At 36.5% G+C, this 6,687-nt stretch overlaps 1 long non-coding RNA gene across 1 annotated transcript; it reads left to right on the top strand.

Annotated features, from left to right (window-relative positions):
• Positions 1 to 2,913: 2,913 nt before the first annotated feature.
• On the top strand, positions 2,914 to 3,717 carry LOC137244447 (uncharacterized). The gene is made up of 3 exons (XR_010951011.1): positions 2,914 to 3,198; positions 3,264 to 3,309; positions 3,363 to 3,717. It is a non-coding gene; the product is annotated as an uncharacterized lncRNA (long non-coding RNA).
• Positions 3,718 to 6,687: the final 2,970 nt, after the last annotated feature.

Genomic DNA, 6,687 nt, shown 5'->3' with positions numbered 1-6,687 from the left:
ACACAGGCTGATATTTCCCTTATAAAACTTTCAAGTTTAAAACAAAATATTTCTATAAATAACGACAATATCTTAAATATAACGGGTGTTACGACAGATACAGTTTCAACTTTGGGTACCATAAAAACAGAACTTTTCTATTCAAATTTTTCAATTCCACATACTCTAAATGTAGTAGATGACAAATTCAACATACCGTCAGATGGTATTTTAGGCAAAGCCTTTTTGAAAAAATACAATTGCATAATATACTATGCAAACGAGAGCATAACAATTGGCATTGGCAAAAATATTCATAAAATTTCAATTTTACATAATACAACTGATAACACCTTGATAATCCCTCCTAGATGCGAAGTTTATCGCTTATTTGTTGGGAGATATTGAATAAAACACGTGTGTATTCTTCGGTAATTTGTTGTATTAAGGGAAGAGTACAAAATTTATTTCAATAACATTACAAGATAGAGATGAGCATGTGACATTGTTGTGCAAAACCATCTCTAGCAGATATAGACGAGTGACAGTGTTGCGTAAACTAAACTAACTTCAACACCCTCACTTGGTGAATTGACAAATGTATTAAATTAATATACTAATTCAGTTTATGAAAGAATATTCATTAAAGTATTAAATCCAAAAATTCACAATATGTATGTAATAAATATTTCAATTTACAATAGAATATCTTTAATGAATATATTTCATATGAAATTTGTAAGTTCAGCATAATCCGTAAAGTTTGACGCATAAAGAGTGTTTGTCCTTTGGTACTGCTTTGGTTAAGTTATCAGCTGCCATTTCTTCGGACGGAATGTAGTTTATTTTAATTACACCTTCATGAATCATGTCTCGGATATGATGATGCCTAACGTCCGATTCCTAAAATTTTCGTATTCAGCTAATTCAATTGAGCTTTGGTTGTCGCAATTTAAGGGAATAGCCTTCTGAGGCATGGGATCGATTTCATTAACAAATTGCTTCAACCACATAGCTTCCCCCACTGCAGCGGACATTGCCAAATACTCTGCATAGTCTGCATCACAAAAGCCTGAGATGCCATCGTCGATTTGTTTGATATATCGTAGTTTTAAATGTATGCTCCCTTTTAGGTATCGAAATATACGTTTCACCGCCGACCAGTGAGATGAATTGTAGCACGCTTTGAATCGGCTCACGTCGTTGACTGCTAAGGCGATATCGGGGCGAGTGCCTTGTGTTAAATATAGCAAACAACCCACTGCTTCTTGGTACGGGATGCGATTAAGATCTTTGATTGAGTCTGTGTTTGGTCCAAGATTTTTAGATAGCTTAACATTCGGATCACTTGGCGTAGGTATCGGCTTACAGTTATCCATATGAAAACGCTCGAGTATTTCATTGATATAATTCGACTAATCTAATTCTATAAAATCTTTTGATTTATTCGAATACCTAAACAATGCGTAGCTTATCCCATGTCTTTCATCTTAAAATATGTACTAAGTGCTGATTTCAATTTGACTAGCACCGTCGGATCACTCCAAAATATTAATATATCGTCCACATATATTGCTAACATGAGATTTAGTTCTGTATTAAAAAATACACATGGGTCAAGTTTCGACTGAATCAATCCGAAGGACTTTAAAGCTGTAATTAGCTTATGATTGCACTGCCTACCAGCCTGTTTCAAACCATACATGGCTCTATTCAACTTGCCCATTTTACTAGTACCATCGTTAAAACCTGGTGCTCGATATATATTTCTTCTGCTAAATCTCCTTGAAGAAACGCGGATACAGCGTCCATTTCATTTATAAATTTCAAATTATGGAGGAATTTTCAAATTTCTTCAGCTCACATACATATATCGTTAAATCCACACTGCAAAAATTGTTGGAACATGTGTTGCATCTGTGTTTAATTTACGGCGACCATTTTTCTAATTTGTTTATGATTTGAATCATAAAGGAACTTTTAAAATTACGACTAAAAATTCAGGTCGAGTTGTGAATCACAAAAGCGAAATTACATATTTGTGGCCTTTAGTGCGAGCGAAGCCGCCGGTAAAGGCTAGTTTATCCTAAAACGCTTAATAATTTGAACATAATAAGAGCGGTGGCAGCTCTGTTTTCCACATACTCTCTCTTTACTATCTTATGTGTGTTTGTATATTATTATATTCCTGTTTTCTTCGCCCCACATACCTGCACTTGATCGTCCTTCACCTAGCACCTAAATGTGCAAAGCGTGCCTGTCGTGGAATTATGGCTCGCGAGGTAATGGTAATTTCCCAGCAAAAATCTAGTGACTGAAAATGGCGACCAACAACAAAATATCCCACATTGTTCCACAATTGTTAGTATGACAGAATGAGATGGCCTAATTGAAATGTCCGATCCATATATTCTTGCCTTTTCTGACATGCTATGTACCCTCAAATACGTCACAAAAATTTTCTGCGAATCCGCCATTTGTTGTTTTCAGCTTGAAACCACAAGCACAGCAACAGTAGAGTAATAAAAATTGATTTAAAAATAGTTTCGATTATAATAAAAACTAAATTTAAATTAAGTGTTGTGTGCGCTACGGTATTTGCATTTTATATTAATAATACATTTATATTTTACACAAAGGAACCAAAATCAAGTAAGTTTTAATGCGATATGGGAAAAGCCATTTTCTGGGAAATCTAACATCATTTTCCCATATCGCTACACATCCATTCATTCATTTTCATTACTGGTGCTAAAAAATCTGCATCGTTCAATCTGTTATATTGTAGGATTTGCATGAATATAATTTGAATTAATATAAAACTATTGTTTACAGGATATCGAAAATGTGTCCCCATTATCGCCAGAGGTAATTTCGCGTCAGGCAACAATCAATATTGGCAGGATTGGACACGGTAAGTCCACTGTTGTGAAAGCTATTTCCGGAGTTCAAACGAAAAGCCATTTTTTATGCAATGCTACGACAGCAGCAGCAACAACCTATCTGCCAATGCCACAACAGTCGGGCTATCCACCACAAACTGGTCCACCTGGTTGCCCTCCACAACCTCAACATCCAGGCTATCCTCTACAACAACCAAGTTCACCAGGTGGTTACATGGGTCAAATGATGCCACCAACACAACCTGGATAGGCGCCAATGCCCAGTCAGCCACCCATGACGGGTCAACCCCCAATACCCGGACGTCATGGTTATAATGTATGCTAATACAACTAATATATTTCAAATATTACTGATGATTATTTTTGTATTATTTTCTTTAGCAACCACCTGCACCTGGTACTGGTATATATCAACAGCCGAGCTGAGGTAAGTTTTTTGTTATATTAGAATGTGTAGAATAAAAATGTTTCTCTTATCAGGTCGGCGATGGCACCACTTCAGTAGTACTTTAAGCATGTGAAATCTTAAAACAAGTTAAGCCGTATGTTGAGGAAGGCGTGCATGCACGTATCATCATTAAAGCTACACGCATAGCATTACAATTGTGCATGACCAAAATATGACATGGCTGAACATGTCGAAGCGCCAATCAAAGGAACATCAACGTGCTTTATTGGAAAAATCCGCTGCCACAGCAATGTCCTCTAAACTTATTCATCAACAAAAACAAACAACAACGCTGTACTTTTCCTTGGTGGATCCAACGTCATACAAAAAAAAAATAAAATCGCAATTTTAAATATATAATTGGAATTCAAGGCTGAGCGTGACAATGCTGAAGTACGTATTGATAATGTTCAAGAGTATCAAAAAATTGTTGATGCTGAATGGCGTATTCTGTACAATAAACTAGCCAAGTACGACGCCAATGTTGTGTTATCCAAACTACCAATCGGTGATGTTGGTACACAGTATTTTGCAGATCGTGAAATGTTCTGTTAGTGTACCAGAAGAAGATTTGAAACGTACAATGAAAGCTTGTGGTGGTGCTGTTATGACTACAGCTAATGATATTAATTCAAGTGTTTTGGTTCAATGTGATTACTTTGAAGAACTTCAAGTTGGTGGTGAACATTTCAAAATTTTCCAAGGTTTGATAGTGGGTTTGACATAAATTTTATTTTTATAGTTTATAATTATTTAAAGGTTGCGTTAATGCTAGAACATGTACATTGATTTTACGTGGCAGTGCCGAACAATTTTTTGAAGAAACTGAGCTTCGTTACATGATGGTACAATGATTGTGCAGCGTACAATTAAACATGATTCTATTGTTGCTGGTGTAGTAATTGAAACCATGTTTTTATTTTATTAAAAAACTTTAAATTATATTTTTTAAAACGCCTAAATGTATGCGTCAAATTCTTCTTTATTTTTCACAACAAAACAAATTTTTGAAAATTGAAAAATCAATATTGAAACTTAAAATATTGATAATACTTTTAAAAAATAACAAAATTCAAAGTAACAAAAATACAAAGTTAAATAAAAACAAGTAAGGAAGGCTTAGTTCGGGTGTAACCGAACATTACATACTCAGTTGAGAGCTGTGGAGACAAAGTAAGGGAAAATCACCATGTTGTAAAAATAACCTAGGGTAACCCTGGAATGTGTTTGTATGACATGTGTATCAAATGGAAGGTATTAAAGAGTATTTTAAGAGGAAGTGGGCCATAGTTCTATAGATGGACGCCATTTAGGGATATCGCCATAAAGTTGGACCAGGGGTGACTCTAGAATTTGTTTGTTGAGTTAAAAAGTTTGAATCACTTATATTAACCCAACTAACTGTTGGCATGTTAAAGTCACCAACAACAAGTCGATCGTTATCTCCCAACTGCGAATGCAAATTACAGATGGCCGAGCTATGACTAGCATAAACATCCATATCCGAACGAGGTGGTATATACGAACAGCAAACAATTACGCTATAGCTACCGAATGAAAGCCTAACTGCTATGAATTCGATATGAGAGATATTGTCCAGCGAAATCAACTCAGACGATAGGTTAGATTCAACAGCAATAAGGACACCTCCCGCTCTAGAGATGCGATCAAGCCGATAAACAGCATATTTATTTGAAAAAACCTCAGAATTGTAATTATCAGGCTTTAGCCAGGTCTCCGTAAAAGCTACAACTTGTGCAGAAAAGTTGAAAGAATTAAGGAAGAATGGAACAAGTTTTGATCGTAAACCACGAAAATTTTGGTAATTAATGAGAAGACGGGAAAGATCAGCAATTACCTTCGTGTTGTTATTACTGTGTTCGTCATACCGTTTTTTGGCTGTAATAAAACAGGTTCGGCCCTCGCCTTTCTCGTGAACAAGTGAACCACAGTATGCTTGGGCCAAAAAGAGGAATCAAGTACCTTATCGAAATATTCATCTGAAAGGGATATTTTAAATGAGGAGATGTCTCTCTCATATTTAAAGTTAAATTTATACACATTGATGTTACTAGTGGGTGCAACACCAAGTTTAGAGCAAACGTAATGAGCAATGTCATTTTCGGTAAGCGAGGCGTGTAATCGGGACACAAATACAGCCCTACGAGGTGGCACGGCAGTCACCTGCAAAGGAGTAGCGGATAGAGCACCAGAGAGCTGGGAAGGTGCGGCCGTTATAGCGTTGGTTATCGAGCCCGTACTATTTTTTTCAGGTACACTTGTATCGCTAGCAACAACCCCAGTATCGGTAACTGTTATTGTTGGAGCTCAAGATACCGGTGGAGGTGTAGGATGAATTGGGGAGTACAGCGAAATCAACATTGATGACGTAGAACAAACAGCCGCAATGGTACCACTATTAGTTCGTGCATCGTTTAATTTGCCAGAGATCGTCTCACTGGAAGTCTCGACACAACCTTGTGGAGATTCTTGTGCAGATTCCTGAGCTGCATTGTTCATAACGTCTTTGGTAAGCCTGTTCGTATCAGTCAACGCGGTTGAAGGGACATTCGTAGGAGGACAGCTTTGCCCCTGACTCGAAGACAAGTTGGAGTCATTGTTGGGCATACATTTCTTACGTTTTGGGGATTCAAATTTTTTAAAGTGAGCCTCCATCGTTTTGAATCTTTCGTTAAGGTCACGAAACCCAATAAAAATGTTGTGGAACTCTTTCTGAGTTTGCCTCATAAAAGCTCGCATGTCATTTTCTACGGAACGACAACCATGTCATGTCCAGTTCAGTCCAATTTTGCTGGATATTAGGTCAACCACCCGACCACCTATGTGAGAGAAACCGGCACAGATAACATGAGCCATATTATCACAGAGCCAACAACAAACATAAGTATCCCCACGGGAAATTTTCTTTTGATTGGTGCACTTCTTGAGACAGCAATCCAACATAATTACAAAGTTAAACAAACCCAAAAGAAAAATAGACAAAAGAAACTATAAGTATAGAATAAATTGAACAGCTGTTCAAAAATTATGGGCGAGAGTTATTTTGGAGCACTGGATGCAAATCGCAAGACAGCGTATAGCTAGCAGCGAACACAACACAAAGCAAAAAGGGCACACAATGACTTGCTAATAGCAGCTACCAACAAAAAGGTATGCAGTTATCACAAATTTTTGTGAAAATCTATGATATATGAACACACAGACTGCATGTTTAAATTGCACAAAAAGCCACTATGTGTATTGCACTGTGTAAAGATTTAATACCAAATTAAACTTATAAACTGTTTTCTATTATATGAATAAATATTTATAAATGATAAAACTTGTTTACAAAGT

This window comes from Eurosta solidaginis, chromosome 3 (assembly GCF_040869045.1).
Source record: "Eurosta solidaginis isolate ZX-2024a chromosome 3, ASM4086904v1, whole genome shotgun sequence".
Lineage (NCBI taxonomy): Eukaryota > Metazoa > Arthropoda > Insecta > Diptera > Tephritidae > Eurosta > Eurosta solidaginis.
The sequence above is the reverse complement of the archived record's forward strand: the minus strand, read 5'-3'. Positions and strand labels throughout refer to the sequence as shown.